Below are 16,351 nucleotides of genomic sequence, written 5' to 3'. Positions count from 1 at the left end.
GCCAGCGGCCAGAGGCCCCGCGCGCCTGCTCGGGCAGCCGGTCTCGCCCAGGTGGCCGCTGGGTGGCTTTCTTCCCGAGGTGTCCTGCTGCCAGGACGAGGGTCAAGTTTTCTCGGGGGAAAATTTCTCAGTGCTCTCGGGCGCTTGTTCTTCTGGGAATGTCCACTGCTGTGGCCAAGGCGGGGGACGCACAGCTCGGGCCAGGGCAAGCAGCCGCCCTCCTCCGTCGCCTCCTGGAGCCGTATCCTTGGGTGGGTGCGTGGCTCCCAGCGGAGGTCTCGGGGACCCTTCCGGTCCTCTTCGTCCGGAAAGCGCCACTGCCCCTCCAGCCCATCAGGAAAACGGCAGCCGCGCCCTTCGCCGACCCGCTCCGCCCTCCTCCACACTCAGGGCCTGGGGCTGCGGGGCTGAATCGTGAGGCTTTCCAGCCCAGGACTTCACCTCTGGCCCCTTTCACACCCGGGATCTTGGGAAGAAGAAACAAAACCAAACACAGCCAAAGCCATCTCCTCCGACCCGGGGCCCCTCCACATCCCTTCCGATCCCGGGTTCCTGCCGGCCTCCCGGGGCGTTTCTCCCAGGCAGGCCTTCGCGGCCACTACACGGGGCTGAGCACTCGAGTCCTCGGGCGTCACGGGGCCCGCGGCCACGCACGACTCCCGGGTCTCGTCTGCTCCTGGGTGCCCTGGGCCTCTTCCCTGTGCCGCTGCTGGGTCTTGTGCCCCTGCTTGGCCTCCTTCAGACCCGGCCCCGTGCTACGCGGCCACGTGCTACAGGATCGTGCCAGCAGAACTGGCCCTGGCTGAGCCCCGTACCCACCCTCCTGCCATCCCTGGCCCTGCTAGCAAATGGCAGAGATCCTCTGGCCTCCGAGCCCAGACAAAAATCCTGATGCAGTTGGCCGAGGGGCCGCAAACCAAGGCTTCGCTTGTTCCCGCTCAGGCCCCAGCCATACCCTCTTGTCCTTCGGCTGCTCGTGTGTGGGGTGGGGGAGAGGAGGGTGCGTCCCCGTGCGTGCGTGCGTGGTCTGGGTGTCTCTGCGTGGTGTGTGTGTGTGTGTGTGTGTGTGTGTTAGATGCCGTGCCTGGTGTAGGTGGGGAAGAGCAAGCCCTCACGCACAGAGCCCCATCACACACTGGGGCCGGGCCGAGGGGGTCAATCTGCTCGGCCTGATTGCGTTGGGCATACATTGCAGAAGGTGGGTTTTCCAAGGCGGAGCAGAGGGTCCCGGCACCTGAGGTTGTCCACGGGGAGAATGTCTGTTCCACGGGGGCAAGCGGTCCCTTCCGTCGTGCCCAAGCCCATGTGACCCCGAAGGCCAGGTGGCCCCGGTCCTTGAGCTGACTGAGGAGTGCTTTGAGACCCGGAGGGTGGCACAGGCGACTGGGCGCCAGCGGCGGCCCTCCCTCCCTTTGAGCGGGACGGGGAGCTGCCGCTGGCATCCGGAGCTCTGGCGGCCTGCGCCCTCTGTCCCTGTGACCGCAGGCTCTGCCGTGGGAGGCGGGATCCCACGTAGAGGTCGCGCGCTGGCTGCCCTGTCTTGGGTTGAGCGACGGAGCGCGACGTGGAGCAGCACCCGACTGAGGCTCCCTGCTTCTCTGTCCCCTGGCGTCTTGCCCTGGACCCAGTGCACCACCTTGTGGCGAGCCCAGGTGTGGCGCGTCCCGCTGTGGGGCCCGCTGGGGTGCAGGACCCACTTTCTCATGGCTTCCGCACGTCCCTCCCCGCCCGCCTGGAGGGCAGTTGGGGAGCGGTCCCCAACGTGGCCTGGGACCAACCTCGCTGGTGACCCGTGTCGCGGGCGCGCGCCCCAGGAGAGTGTTTGGAGGGGAGAGGATTCGGGGACGTAGCTGTGAGGATTCGGTGTGCGTGGGTCTGGCGGGTGGCCCGGACGGGGTCGGGGTCGTGGTCACGGTGGGTCGTTGTGGTGGTGGTGGTGGTGGTGGTGCTGGGGGTGGTGGTGGTGGTGGGGGGGGTGGTGGCGAAGTCCCCGAAGACAAAAGGAGCAGCGAGGGAGGGAGGAGCAAAAGCCCACAGCACCCGGTATTCCCAGGCGGTCTCCCATCCAAGTACTAACCAGGCCCGACCCTGCTTAGCTTCCGAGATCAGACGAGATCGGGCGCGTTCAGGGTGGTATGGCCGTAGACGCTAGCCGCCGCCTCCGGGAGCCCCAAGAGCCTGCCGAGGGCCCCGGCGTGCGTCTCCACGCTGCTCTCCTGGCACGGCTGGGAGTCCGGGTGGGGGCTGGCAGCCCGGGGCCAGCGGCCAGAGGCCCCGCGCGCCTGCTCGGGCAGCCGGTCTCGCCCAGGTGGCCGCTGGGTGGCTTTCTTCCCGAGGTGTCCTGCTGCCAGGACGAGGGTCAAGTTTTCTCGGGGGAAAATTTCTCAGTGCTCTCGGGCGCTTGTTCTTCTGGGAATGTCCACTGCTGTGGCCAAGGCGGGGGACGCACAGCTCGGGCCAGGGCAAGCAGCCGCCCTCCTCCGTCGCCTCCTGGAGCCGTATCCTTGGGTGGGTGCGTGGCTCCCAGCGGAGGTCTCGGGGACCCTTCCGGTCCTCTTCGTCCGGAAAGCGCCACTGCCCCTCCAGCCCATCAGGAAAACGGCAGCCGCGCCCTTCGCCGACCCGCTCCGCCCTCCTCCACACTCAGGGCCTGGGGCTGCGGGGCTGAATCGTGAGGCTTTCCAGCCCAGGACTTCACCTCTGGCCCCTTTCACACCCGGGATCTTGGGAAGAAGAAACAAAACCAAACACAGCCAAAGCCATCTCCTCCGACCCGGGGCCCCTCCACATCCCTTCCGATCCCGGGTTCCTGCCGGCCTCCCGGGGCGTTTCTCCCAGGCAGGCCTTCGCGGCCACTACACGGGGCTGAGCACTCGAGTCCTCGGGCGTCACGGGGCCCGCGGCCACGCCAAGCACGCACGACTCCCGGGTCTCGTCTGCTCCTGGGTGCCCTGGGCCTCTTCCCTGTGCCGCTGCTGGGTCTTGTGCCCCTGCTTGGCCTCCTTCAGACCCGGCCCCGTGCTACGCGGCCACGTGCTACAGGATCGTGCCAGCAGAACTGGCCCTGGCTGAGCCCCGTACCCACCCTCCTGCCATCCCTGGCCCTGCTAGCAAATGGCAGAGATCCTCTGGCCTCCGAGCCCAGACAAAAATCCTGATGCAGTTGGCCGAGGGGCCGCAAACCAAGGCTTCGCTTGTTCCCGCTCAGGCCCCAGCCATACCCTCTTGTCCTTCGGCTGCTCATGTGTGGGGTGGGGGAGAGGAGGGTGCGTCCCCGTGCGTGCGTGCGTGGTCTGGGTGTCTCTGCGTGGTGTGTGTGTGTGTGTGTGTGTGTGTGTGTGTGTGTGTGTTAGATGCCGTGCCTGGTGTAGGTGGGGAAGAGCAAGCCCTCACGCACAGAGCCCCATCACACACTGGGGCCGGGCCGAGGGGGTCAATCTGCTCGGCCTGATTGCGTTGGGCATACATTGCAGAAGGTGGGTTTTCCAAGGCGGAGCAGAGGGTCCCGGCACCTGAGGTTGTCCACGGGGAGAATGTCTGTTCCACGGGGGCAAGCGGTCCCTTCCGTCGTGCCCAAGCCCATGTGACCCCGAAGGCCAGGTGGCCCCGGTCCTTGAGCTGACTGAGGAGTGCTTTGAGACCCGGAGGGTGGCACAGGCGACTGGGCGCCAGCGGCGGCCCTCCCTCCCTTTGAGCGGGACGGGGAGCTGCCGCTGGCATCCGGAGCTCTGGCGGCCTGCGCCCTCTGTCCCTGTGACCGCAGGCTCTGCCGTGGGAGGCGGGATCCCACGTAGAGGTCGCGCGCTGGCTGCCCTGTCTTGGGTTGAGCGACGGAGCGCGACGTGGAGCAGCACCCGACTGAGGCTCCCTGCTTCTCTGTCCCCTGGCGTCTTGCCCTGGACCCAGTGCACCACCTTGTGGCGAGCCCAGGTGTGGCGCGTCCCGCTGTGGGGCCCGCTGGGGTGCAGGACCCACTTTCTCATGGCTTCCGCACGTCCCTCCCCGCCCGCCTGGAGGGCAGTTGGGGAGCGGTCCCCAACGTGGCCTGGGACCAACCTCGCTGGTGACCCGTGTCGTGGGCGCGCGCCCCAGGAGAGTGTGGGGAGGGGAGAGGATTCGGGGACGTAGCTGTGAGGATTCGGTGTGCGTGGGTCTGGCGGGTGGCCTGGACGGGGTCGGGGTCGTGGTCACGGTGGGTCGTTGTGGTGGTGGTGGTGGTGGTGGTGCTGGGGGTGGTGGTGGTGGTGGGGGGGGTGGTGGCGAAGTCCCCGAAGACAAAAGGAGCAGCGAGGGAGGGAGGAGCAAAAGCCTACAGCACCCGGTATTCCCAGGCGGTCTCCCATCCAAGTACTAACCAGGCCCGACCCTGCTTAGCTTCCGAGATCAGACGAGATCGGGCTCGTTCAGGGTGGTATGGCCGTAGACGCTAGCCGCCGCCTCCGGGAGCCCCAAGAGCCTGCCGAGGGCCCCGGCGTGCGTCTCCACGCTGCTCTCCTGGCACGGCTGGGAGTCCGGGTGGGGGCTGGCAGCCCGGGGCCAGCGGCCAGAGGCCCCGCGCGCCTGCTCGGGCAGCCGGTCTCGCCCAGGTGGCCGCTGGGTGGCTTTCTTCCCGAGGTGTCCTGCTGCCAGGACGAGGGTCAAGTTTTCTCGGGGGAAAATTTCTCAGTGCTCTCGGGCGCTTGTTCTGGGAATGTCCACTGCTGTGGCCAAGGCGGGGGACGCACAGCTCGGGCCAGGGCAAGCAGCCGCCCTCCTCCGTCGCCTCCTGGAGCCGTATCCTTGGGTGGGTGCGTGGCTCCCAGCGGAGGTCTCGGGGACCCTTCCGGTCCTCTTCGTCCGGAAAGCGCCACTGCCCCTCCAGCCCATCAGGAAAACGGCAGCCGCGCCCTTCGCCGACCCGCTCCGCCCTCCTCCACACTCAGGGCCTGGGGCTGCGGGGCTGAATCGTGAGGCTTTCCAGCCCAGGACTTCACCTCTGGCCCCTTTCACACCCGGGATCTTGGGAAGAAGAAACAAAACCAAACACAGCCAAAGCCATCTCCTCCGACCCGGGGCCCCTCCACATCCCTTCCGATCCCGGGTTCCTGCCGGCCTCCCGGGGCGTTTCTCCCAGGCAGGCCTTCGCGGCCACTACACGGGGCTGAGCACTCGAGTCCTCGGGCGTCACGGGGCCCGCGGCCACGCCAAGCACGCACGACTCCCGGGTCTCGTCTGCTCCTGGGTGCCCTGGGCCTCTTCCCTGTGCCGCTGCTGGGTCTTGTGCCCCTGCTTGGCCTCCTTCAGACCCGGCCCCGTGCTACGCGGCCACGTGCTACAGGATCGTGCCAGCAGAACTGGCCCTGGCTGAGCCCCGTACCCACCCTCCTGCCATCCCTGGCCCTGCTAGCAAATGGCAGAGATCCTCTGGCCTCCGAGCCCAGACAAAAATCCTGATGCAGTTGGCCGAGGGGCCGCAAACCAAGGCTTCGCTTGTTCCCGCTCAGGCCCCAGCCATACCCTCTTGTCCTTCGGCTGCTCGTGTGTGGGGTGGGGGAGAGGAGGGTGCGTCCCCGTGCGTGCGTGCGTGGTCTGGGTGTCTCTGCGTGGTGTGTGTGTGTGTGTGTGTGTGTGTTAGATGCCGTGCCTGGTGTAGGTGGGGAAGAGCAAGCCCTCACGCACAGAGCCCCATCACACACTGGGGCCGGGCCGAGGGGGTCAATCTGCTCGGCCTGATTGCGTTGGGCATACATTGCAGAAGGTGGGTTTTCCAAGGCGGAGCAGAGGGTCCCGGCACCTGAGGTTGTCCACGGGGAGAATGTCTGTTCCACGGGGGCAAGCGGTCCCTTCCGTCGTGCCCAAGCCCATGTGACCCCGAAGGCCAGGTGGCCCCGGTCCTTGAGCTGACTGAGGAGTGCTTTGAGACCCGGAGGGTGGCACAGGCGACTGGGCGCCAGCGGCGGCCCTCCCTCCCTTTGAGCGGGACGGGGAGCTGCCGCTGGCATCCGGAGCTCTGGCGGCCTGCGCCCTCTGTCCCTGTGACCGCAGGCTCTGCCGTGGGAGGCGGGATCCCACGTAGAGGTCGCGCGCTGGCTGCCCTGTCTTGGGTTGAGCGACGGAGCGCGACGTGGAGCAGCACCCGACTGAGGCTCCCTGCTTCTCTGTCCCCTGGCGTCTTGCCCTGGACCCAGTGCACCACCTTGTGGCGAGCCCAGGTGTGGCGCGTCCCGCTGTGGGGCCCGCTGGGGTGCAGGACCCACTTTCTCATGGCTTCCGCACGTCCCTCCCCGCCCGCCTGGAGGGCAGTTGGGGAGCGGTCCCCAACGTGGCCTGGGACCAACCTCGCTGGTGACCCGTGTCGCGGGCGCGCGCCCCAGGAGAGTGTGGGGAGGGGAGAGGATTCGGGGACGTAGCTGTGAGGATTCGGTGTGCGTGGGTCTGGCGGGTGGCCCGGACGGGGTCGGGGTCGTGGTCACGGTGGGTCGTTGTGGTGGTGGTGGTGGTGGTGGTGCTGGGGGTGGTGGTGGTGGTGGGGGGGGTGGTGGCGAAGTCCCCGAAGACAAAAGGAGCAGCGAGGGAGGGAGGAGCAAAAGCCTACAGCACCCGGTATTCCCAGGCGGTCTCCCATCCAAGTACTAACCAGGCCCGACCCTGCTTAGCTTCCGAGATCAGACGAGATCGGGCGCGTTCAGGGTGGTATGGCCGTAGACGCTAGCCGCCGCCTCCGGGAGCCCCAAGAGCCTGCCGAGGGCCCCGGCGTGCGTCTCCACGCTGCTCTCCTGGCACGGCTGGGAGTCCGGGTGGGGGCTGGCAGCCCGGGGCCAGCGGCCAGAGGCCCCGCGCGCCTGCTCGGGCAGCCGGTCTCGCCCAGGTGGCCGCTGGGTGGCTTTCTTCCCGAGGTGTCCTGCTGCCAGGACGAGGGTCAAGTTTTCTCGGGGGAAAATTTCTCAGTGCTCTCGGGCGCTTGTTCTTCTGGGAATGTCCACTGCTGTGGCCAAGGCGGGGGACGCACAGCTCGGGCCAGGGCAAGCAGCCGCCCTCCTCCGTCGCCTCCTGGAGCCGTATCCTTGGGTGGGTGCGTGGCTCCCAACGGAGGTCTCGGGGACCCTTCCGGTCCTCTTCGTCCGGAAAGCGCCACTGCCCCTCCAGCCCATCAGGAAAACGGCAGCCGCGCCCTTCGCCGACCCGCTCCGCCCTCCTCCACACTCAGGGCCTGGGGCTGCGGGGCTGAATCGTGAGGCTTTCCAGCCCAGGACTTCACCTCTGGCCCCTTTCACACCCGGGATCTTGGGAAGAAGAAACAAAACCAAACACAGCCAAAGCCATCTCCTCCGACCCGGGGCCCCTCCACATCCCTTCCGATCCCGGGTTCCTGCCGGCCTCCCGGGGCGTTTCTCCCAGGCAGGCCTTCGCGGCCACTACACGGGGCTGAGCACTCGAGTCCTCGGGCGTCACGGGGCCCGCGGCCACGCCAAGCACGCACGACTCCCGGGTCTCGTCTGCTCCTGGGTGCCCTGGGCCTCTTCCCTGTGCCGCTGCTGGGTCTTGTGCCCCTGCTTGGCCTCCTTCAGACCCGGCCCCGTGCTACGCGGCCACGTGCTACAGGATCGTGCCAGCAGAACTGGCCCTGGCTGAGCCCCGTACCCACCCTCCTGCCATCCCTGGCCCTGCTAGCAAATGGCAGAGATCCTCTGGCCTCCGAGCCCAGACAAAAATCCTGATGCAGTTGGCCGAGGGGCCGCAAACCAAGGCTTCGCTTGTTCCCGCTCAGGCCCCAGCCATACCCTCTTGTCCTTCGGCTGCTCGTGTGTGGGGTGGGGGAGAGGAGGGTGCGTCCCCGTGCGTGCGTGCGTGGTCTGGGTGTCTCTGCGTGGTGTGTGTGTGTTAGATGCCGTGCCTGGTGTAGGTGGGGAAGAGCAAGCCCTCACGCACAGAGCCCCATCACACACTGGGGCCGGGCCGAGGGGGTCAATCTGCTCGGCCTGATTGCGTTGGGCATACATTGCAGAAGGTGGGTTTTCCAAGGCGGAGCAGAGGGTCCCGGCACCTGAGGTTGTCCACGGGGAGAATGTCTGTTCCACGGGGGCAAGCGGTCCCTTCCGTCGTGCCCAAGCCCATGTGACCCCGAAGGCCAGGTGGCCCCGGTCCTTGAGCTGACTGAGGAGTGCTTTGAGACCCGGAGGGTGGCACAGGCGACTGGGCGCCAGCGGCGGCCCTCCCTCCCTTTGAGCGGGACGGGGAGCTGCCGCTGGCATCCGGAGCTCTGGCGGCCTGCGCCCTCTGTCCCTGTGACCGCAGGCTCTGCCGTGGGAGGCGGGATCCCACGTAGAGGTCGCGCGCTGGCTGCCCTGTCTTGGGTTGAGCGACGGAGGGCGACGTGGAGCAGCACCCGACTGAGGCTCCCTGCTTCTCTGTCCCCTGGCGTCTTGCCCTGGACCCAGTGCACCACCTTGTGGCGAGCCCAGGTGTGGCGCGTCCCGCTGTGGGGCCCGCTGGGTTGCAGGACCCACTTTCTCATGGCTTCCGCACGTCCCTCCCCGCCCGCCTGGAGGGCAGTTGGGGAGCGGTCCCCAACGTGGCCTGGGACCAACCTCGCTGGTGACCCGTGTCGCGGGCGCGCGCCCCAGGAGAGTGTGGGGAGGGGAGAGGATTCGGGGACGTAGCTGTGAGGATTCGGTGTGCGTGGGTCTGGCGGGTGGCCCGGACGGGGTCGGGGTCGTGGTCACGGTGGGTCGTTGTGGTGGTGGTGGTGGTGGTGGTGCTGGGGGTGGTGGTGGTGGTGGGGGGGGTGGTGGCGAAGTCCCCGAAGACAAAAGGAGCAGCGAGGGAGGGAGGAGCAAAAGCCTACAGCACCCGGTATTCCCAGGCGGTCTCCCATCCAAGTACTAACCAGGCCCGACCCTGCTTAGCTTCCGAGATCAGACGAGATCGGGCGCGTTCAGGGTGGTATGGCCGTAGACGCTAACCGCCGCCTCCGGGAGCCCCAAGAGCCTGCCGAGGTACCCGGCGTGCGTCTCCACGCTGCTCTCCTGGCACGGCTGGGAGTCCGGGTGGGGGCTGGCAGCCCGGGGCCAGCGGCCAGAGGCCCCGCGCGCCTGCTCGGGCAGCCGGTCTCGCCCAGGTGGCCGCTGGGTGGCTTTCTTCCCGAGGTGTCCTGCTGCCAGGACGAGGGTCAAGTTTTCTCGGGGGAAAATTTCTCAGTGCTCTCGGGCGCTTGTTCTTCTGGGAATGTCCACTGCTGTGGCCAAGGCGGGGGACGCACAGCTCGGGCCAGGGCAAGCAGCCGCCCTCCTCCGTCGCCTCCTGGAGCCGTATCCTTGGGTGGGTGCGTGGCTCCCAGCGGAGGTCTCGGGGACCCTTCCGGTCCTCTTCGTCCGGAAAGCGCCACTGCCCCTCCAGCCCATCAGGAAAACGGCAGCCGCGCCCTTCGCCGACCCGCTCCGCCCTCCTCCACACTCAGGGCCTGGGGCTGCGGGGCTGAATCGTGAGGCTTTCCAGCCCAGGACTTCACCTCTGGCCCCTTTCACACCCGGGATCTTGGGAAGAAGAAACAAAACCAAACACAGCCAAAGCCATCTCCTCCGACCCGGGGCCCCTCCACATCCCTTCCGATCCCGGGTTCCTGCCGGCCTCCCGGGGCGTTTCTCCCAGGCAGGCCTTCGCGGCCACTACACGGGGCTGAGCACTCGAGTCCTCGGGCGTCACGGGGCCCGCGGCCACGCCAAGCACGCACGACTCCCGGGTCTCGTCTGCTCCTGGGTGCCCTGGGCCTCTTCCCTGTGCCGCTGCTGGGTCTTGTGCCCCTGCTTGGCCTCCTTCAGACCCGGCCCCGTGCTACGCGGCCACGTGCTACAGGATCGTGCCAGCAGAACTGGCCCTGGCTGAGCCCCGTACCCACCCTCCTGCCATCCCTGGCCCTGCTAGCAAATGGCAGAGATCCTCTGGCCTCCGAGCCCAGACAAAAATCCTGATGCAGTTGGCCGAGGGGCCGCAAACCAAGGCTTCGCTTGTTCCCGCTCAGGCCCCAGCCATACCCTCTTGTCCTTCGGCTGCTCGTGTGTGGGGTGGGGGAGAGGAGGGTGCGTCCCCGTGCGTGCGTGCGTGGTCTGGGTGTCTCTGCGTGGTGTGTGTGTGTGTGTGTGTGTGTGTGTGTGTGTTAGATGCCGTGCCTGGTGTAGGTGGGGAAGAGCAAGCCCTCACGCACAGAGCCCCATCACACACTGGGGCCGGGCCGAGGGGGTCAATCTGCTCGGCCTGATTGCGTTGGGCATACATTGCAGAAGGTGGGTTTTCCAAGGCGGAGCAGAGGGTCCCGGCACCTGAGGTTGTCCACGGGGAGAATGTCTGTTCCACGGGGGCAAGCGGTCCCTTCCGTCGTGCCCAAGCCCATGTGACCCCGAAGGCCAGGTGGCCCCGGTCCTTGAGCTGACTGAGGAGTGCTTTGAGACCCGGAGGGTGGCACAGGCGACTGGGCGCCAGCGGCGGCCCTCCCTCCCTTTGAGCGGGACGGGGAGCTGCCGCTGGCATCCGGAGCTCTGGCGGCCTGCGCCCTCTGTCCCTGTGACCGCAGGCTCTGCCGTGGGAGGCGGGATCCCACGTAGAGGTCGCGCGCTGGCTGCCCTGTCTTGGGTTGAGCGACGGAGCGCGACGTGGAGCAGCACCCGACTGAGGCTCCCTGCTTCTCTGTCCCCTGGCGTCTTACCCTGGACCCAGTGCACCACCTTGTGGCGAGCCCAGGTGTGGCGCGTCCCGCTGTGGGGCCCGCTGGGGTGCAGGACCCACTTTCTCATGGCTTCCGCACGTCCCTCCCCGCCCGCCTGGAGGGCAGTTGGGGAGCGGTCCCCAACGTGGCCTGGGACCAACCTCGCTGGTGACCCGTGTCGCGGGCGCGCGCCCCAGGAGAGTGTGGGGAGGGGAGAGGATTCGGGGACGTAGCTGTGAGGATTCGGTGTGCGTGGGTCTGGCGGGTGGCCCGGACGGGGTCGGGGTCGTGGTCACGGTGGGTCGTTGTGGTGGTGGTGGTGGTGGTGGTGCTGGGGGTGGTGGTGGTGGTGGGGGGGGTGGTGGCGAAGTCCCCGAAGACAAAAGGAGCAGCGAGGGAGGGAGGAGCAAAAGCCTACAGCACCCGGTATTCCCAGGCGGTCTCCCATTCAAGTACTAACCAGGCCCGACCCTGCTTAGCTTCCGAGATCAGACGAGATCGGGCGCGTTCAGGGTGGTATGGCCGTAGACGCTAGCCGCCGCCTCCGGGAGCCCCAAGAGCCTGCCGAGGGCCCCGGCGTGCGTCTCCACGCTGCTCTCCTGGCACGGCTGGGAGTCCGGGTGGGGGCTGGCAGCCCGGGGCCAGCGGCCAGAGGCCCCGCGCGCCTGCTCGGGCAGCCGGTCTCGCCCAGGTGGCCGCTGGGTGGCTTTCTTCCCGAGGTGTCCTGCTGCCAGGACGAGGGTCAAGTTTTCTCGGGGGAAAATTTCTCAGTGCTCTCGGGCGCTTGTTCTTCTGGGAATGTCCACTGCTGTGGCCAAGGCGGGGGACGCACAGCTCGGGCCAGGGCAAGCAGCCGCCCTCCTCCGTCGCCTCCTGGAGCCGTATCCTTGGGTGGGTGCGTGGCTCCCAGCGGAGGTCTCGGGGACCCTTCCGGTCCTCTTCGTCCGGAAAGCGCCACTGCCCCTCCAGCCCACCAGGAAAACGGCAGCCGCGCCCTTCGCCGACCCGCTCCGCCCTCCTCCACACTCAGGGCCTGGGGCTGCGGGGCTGAATCGTGAGGCTTTCCAGCCCAGGACTTCACCTCTGGCCCCTTTCACACCCGGGATCTTGGGAAGAAGAAACAAAACCAAACACAGCCAAAGCCATCTCCTCCGACCCGGGGCCCCTCCACATCCCTTCCGATCCCGGGTTCCTGCCGGCCTCCCGGGGCGTTTCTCCCAGGCAGGCCTTCGCGGCCACTACACGGGGCTGAGCACTCGAGTCCTCGGGCGTCACGGGGCCCGCGGCCACGCCAAGCACGCACGACTCCCGGGTCTCGTCTGCTCCTGGGTGCCCTGGGCCTCTTCCCTGTGCCGCTGCTGGGTCTTGTGCCCCTGCTTGGCCTCCTTCAGACCCGGCCCCGTGCTACGCGGCCACGTGCTACAGGATCGTGCCAGCAGAACTGGCCCTGGCTGAGCCCCGTACCCACCCTCCTGCCATCCCTGGCCCTGCTAGCAAATGGCAGAGATCCTCTGGCCTCCGAGCCCAGACAAAAATCCTGATGCAGTTGGCCGAGGGGCCGCAAACCAAGGCTTCGCTTGTTCCCGCTCAGGCCCCAGCCATACCCTCTTGTCCTTCGGCTGCTCGTGTGTCGGGTGGGGGAGAGGAGGGTGCGTCCCCGTGCGTGCGTGCGTGGTCTGGGTGTCTCTGCGTGGTGTGTGTGTGTGTGTGTGTGTGTGTTAGATGCCGTGCCTGGTGTAGGTGGGGAAGAGCAAGCCCTCACGCACAGAGCCCCATCACACACTGGGGCCGGGCCGAGGGGGTCAATCTGCTCGGCCTGATTGCGTTGGGCATACATTGCAGAAGGTGGGTTTTCCAAGGCGGAGCAGAGGGTCCCGGCACCTGAGGTTGTCCACGGGGAGAATGTCTGTTCCACGGGGGCAAGCGGTCCCTTCCGTCGTGCCCAAGCCCATGTGACCCCGAAGGCCAGGTGGCCCCGGTCCTTGAGCTGACTGAGGAGTGCTTTGAGACCCGGAGGGTGGCACAGGCGACTGGGCGCCAGCGGCGGCCCTCCCTCCCTTTGAGCGGGACGGGGAGCTGCCGCTGGCATCCGGAGCTCTGGCGGCCTGCGCCCTCTGTCCCTGTGACCGCAGGCTCTGCCGTGGGAGGCGGGATCCCACGTAGAGGTCGCGCGCTGGCTGCCCTGTCTTGGGTTGAGCGACGGAGCGCGACGTGGAGCAGCACCCGACTGAGGCTCCCTGCTTCTCTGTCCCCTGGCGTCTTGCCCTGGACCCAGTGCACCACCTTGTGGCGAGCCCAGGTGTGGCGCGTCCCGCTGTGGGGCCCGCTGGGGTGCAGGACCCACTTTCTCATGGCTTCCGCACGTCCCTCCCCGCCCGCCTGGAGGGCAGTTGGGGAGCGGTCCCCAACGTGGCCTGGGACCAACCTCGCTGGTGACCCGTGTCGCGGGCGCGCGCCCCAGGAGAGTGTGGGGAGGGGAGAGGATTCGGGGACGTAGCTGTGAGGATTCGGTGTGCGTGGGTCTGGCGGGTGGCCCGGACGGGGTCGGGGTCGTGGTCACGGTGGGTCGTTGTGGTGGTGGTGGTGGTGGTGGTGCTGGGGGTGGTGGTGGTGGTGGGGGGGGTGGTGGCGAAGTCCCCGAAGACAAAAGGAGCAGCGAGGGAGGGAGGAGCAAAAGCCTACAGCACCCGGTATTCCCAGGCGGTCTCCCATCCAAGTACTAACCAGGCCCGACCCTGCTTAGCTTCCGAGATCAGACGAGATCGGGCGCGTTCAGGGTGGTATGGCCGTAGACGCTAGCCGCCGCCTCCGGGAGCCCCAAGAGCCTGCCGAGGGCCCCGGCGTGCGTCTCCACGCTGCTCTCCTGGCACGGCTGGGAGTCCGGGTGGGGGCTGGCAGCCCGGGGCCAGCGGCCAGAGGCCCCGCGCGCCTGCTCGGGCAGCCGGTCTCGCCCAGGTGGCCGCTGGGTGGCTTTCTTCCCGAGGTGTCCTGCTGCCAGGACGAGGGTCAAGTTTTCTCGGGGGAAAATTTCTCAGTGCTCTCGGGCGCTTGTTCTTCTGGGAATGTCCACTGCTGTGGCCAAGGCGGGGGACGCACAGCTCGGGCCAGGGCAAGCAGCCGCCCTCCTCCGTCGCCTCCTGGAGCCGTATCCTTGGGTGGGTGCGTGGCTCCCAGCGGAGGTCTCGGGGACCCTTCCGGTCCTCTTCGTCCGGAAAGCGCCACTGCCCCTCCAGCCCATCAGGAAAACGGCAGCCGCGCCCTTCGCCGACCCGCTCCGCCCTCCTCCACACTCAGGGCCTGGGGCTGCGGGGCTGAATCGTGAGGCTTTCCAGCCCAGGACTTCACCTCTGGCCCCTTTCACACCCGGGATCTTGGGAAGAAGAAACAAAACCAAACACAGCCAAAGCCATCTCCTCCGACCCGGGGCCCCTCCACATCCCTTCCGATCCCGGGTTCCTGCCGGCCTCCCGGGGCGTTTCTCCCAGGCAGGCCTTCGCGGCCACTACACGGGGCTGAGCACTCGAGTCCTCGGGCGTCACGGGGCCCGCGGCCACGCCAAGCACGCACGACTCCCGGGTCTCGTCTGCTCCTGGGTGCCCTGGGCCTCTTCCCTGTGCCGCTGCTGGGTCTTGTGCCCCTGCTTGGCCTCCTTCAGACCCGGCCCCGTGCTACGCGGCCACGTGCTACAGGATCGTGCCAGCAGAACTGGCCCTGGCTGAGCCCCGTACCCACCCTCCTGCCATCCCTGGCCCTGCTAGCAAATGGCAGAGATCCTCTGGCCTCCGAGCCCAGACAAAAATCCTGATGCAGTTGGCCGAGGGGCCGCAAACCAAGGCTTCGCTTGTTCCCGCTCAGGCCCCAGCCATACCCTCTTGTCCTTCGGCTGCTCGTGTGTGGGGTGGGGGAGAGGAGGGTGCGTCCCCGTGCGTGCGTGCGTGGTCTGGGTGTCTCTGCGTGGTGTGTGTGTGTGTGTGTGTGTGTGTTAGATGCCGTGCCTGGTGTAGGTGGGGAAGAGCAAGCCCTCACGCACAGAGCCCCATCACACACTGGGGCCGGGCCGAGGGGGTCAATCTGCTCGGCCTGATTGCGTTGGGCATACATTGCAGAAGGTGGGTTTTCCAAGGCGGAGCAGAGGGTCCCGGCACCTGAGGTTGTCCACGGGGAGAATGTCTGTTCCACGGGGGCAAGCGGTCCCTTCCGTCGTGCCCAAGCCCATGTGACCCCGAAGGCCAGGTGGCCCCGGTCCTTGAGCTGACTGAGGAGTGCTTTGAGACCCGGAGGGTGGCACAGGCGACTGGGCGCCAGCGGCGGCCCTCCCTCCCTTTGAGCGGGACGGGGAGCTGCCGCTGGCGTCCGGAGCTCTGGCGGCCTGCGCCCTCTGTCCCTGTGACCGCAGGCTCTGCCGTGGGAGGCGGGATCCCACGTAGAGGTCGCGCGCTGGCTGCCCTGTCTTGGGTTGAGCGACGGAGCGCGACGTGGAGCAGCACCCGACTGAGGCTCCCTGCTTCTCTGTCCCCTGGCGTCTTGCCCTGGACCCAGTGCACCACCTTGTGGCGAGCCCAGGTGTGGCGCGTCCCGCTGTGGGGCCCGCTGGGGTGCAGGACCCACTTTCTCATGGCTTCCGCACGTCCCTCCCCGCCCGCCTGGAGGGCAGTTGGGGAGCGGTCCCCAACGTGGCCTGGGACCAACCTCGCTGGTGACCCGTGTCGCGGGCGCGCGCCCCAGGAGAGTGTGGGGAGGGGAGAGGATTCGGGGACGTAGCTGTGAGGATTCGGTGTGCGTGGGTCTGGCGGGTGGCCCGGACGGGGTCGGGGTCGTGGTCACGGTGGGTCGTTGTGGTGGTGGTGGTGGTGGTGGTGCTGGGGGTGGTGGTGGTAGGGGGGGGGGTGGTGGCGAAGTCCCCGAAGACAAAAGGAGCAGCGAGGGAGGGAGGAGCAAAAGCCTACAGCACCCGGTATTCCCAGGCGGTCTCCCATCCAAGTACTAACCAGGCCCGACCCTGCTTAGCTTCCGAGATCAGACGAGATCGGGCGCGTTCAGGGTGGTATGGCCGTAGACGCTAGCCGCCGCCTCCGGGAGCCCCAAGAGCCTGCCGAGGGCCCCGGCGTGCGTCTCCACGCTGTTCTCCTGGCACGGCTGGGAGTCCGGGTGGGGGCTGGCAGCCCGGGGCCAGCGGCCAGAGGCCCCGCGCGCCTGCTCGGGCAGCCGGTCTCGCCCAGGTGGCCGCTGGGTGGCTTTCTTCCCGAGGTGTCCTGCTGCCAGGACGAGGGTCAAGTTTTCTCGGGGGAAAATTTCTCAGTGCTCTCGGGCGCTTGTTCTTCTGGGAATGTCCACTGCTGTGGCCAAGGCGGGGGACGCACAGCTCGGGCCAGGGCAAGCAGCCGCCCTCCTCCGTCGCCTCCTGGAGCCGTATCCTTGGGTGGGTGCGTGGCTCCCAGCGGAGGTCTCGGGGACCCTTCCGGTCCTCTTCGTCCGGAAAGCGCCACTGCCCCTCCAGCCCATCAGGAAAACGGCAGCCGCGCCCTTCGCCGACCCGCTCCGCCCTCCTCCACACTCAGGGCCTGGGGCTGCGGGGCTGAATGGTGAGGCTTTCCAGCCCAGGACTTCACCTCTGGCCCCTTTCACACCCGGGATCTTGGGAAGAAGAAACAAAACCAAACACAGCCAAAGCCA

The 16,351-nt window shown here is 67.7% G+C and overlaps 7 non-coding genes across 7 annotated transcripts; all 7 read right to left on the bottom strand.

Annotated features, from left to right (window-relative positions):
- Positions 1–2,028: 2,028 nt before the first annotated feature.
- LOC141412518 (5S ribosomal RNA) lies at positions 2,029–2,147 on the bottom strand. Its single transcript, XR_012437360.1, has one exon. It is a non-coding gene; the product is annotated as a 5S ribosomal RNA (ribosomal RNA).
- Positions 2,148–4,306: 2,159 nt separating this feature from the next.
- On the bottom strand, positions 4,307–4,425 carry LOC141412717 (5S ribosomal RNA). Its single transcript, XR_012437559.1, has one exon. It is a non-coding gene; the product is annotated as a 5S ribosomal RNA (ribosomal RNA).
- A 2,142-nt stretch (positions 4,426–6,567) lies between these two features.
- Positions 6,568–6,686, bottom strand: LOC141411707 (5S ribosomal RNA). The gene has a single exon (XR_012436546.1). It is a non-coding gene; the product is annotated as a 5S ribosomal RNA (ribosomal RNA).
- Positions 6,687–8,817: 2,131 nt separating this feature from the next.
- Positions 8,818–8,936, bottom strand: LOC141411706 (5S ribosomal RNA). Its single transcript, XR_012436545.1, has one exon. It is a non-coding gene; the product is annotated as a 5S ribosomal RNA (ribosomal RNA).
- A 2,153-nt stretch (positions 8,937–11,089) lies between these two features.
- Positions 11,090–11,208, bottom strand: LOC141412511 (5S ribosomal RNA). The gene has a single exon (XR_012437353.1). It is a non-coding gene; the product is annotated as a 5S ribosomal RNA (ribosomal RNA).
- Positions 11,209–13,353: 2,145 nt separating this feature from the next.
- Positions 13,354–13,472, bottom strand: LOC141411705 (5S ribosomal RNA). The gene has a single exon (XR_012436544.1). It is a non-coding gene; the product is annotated as a 5S ribosomal RNA (ribosomal RNA).
- A 2,145-nt stretch (positions 13,473–15,617) lies between these two features.
- Positions 15,618–15,736, bottom strand: LOC141411704 (5S ribosomal RNA). Its single transcript, XR_012436543.1, has one exon. It is a non-coding gene; the product is annotated as a 5S ribosomal RNA (ribosomal RNA).
- Between the last annotated feature and the right edge of the window lie 615 nt (positions 15,737–16,351).

Source organism: Castor canadensis, chromosome 10, assembly GCF_047511655.1.
Source record: "Castor canadensis chromosome 10, mCasCan1.hap1v2, whole genome shotgun sequence".
In the NCBI taxonomy this organism is placed as follows: Eukaryota; Metazoa; Chordata; class Mammalia; order Rodentia; family Castoridae; genus Castor; species Castor canadensis.
This window is presented reverse-complemented; position numbering and strand designations above follow the sequence as displayed.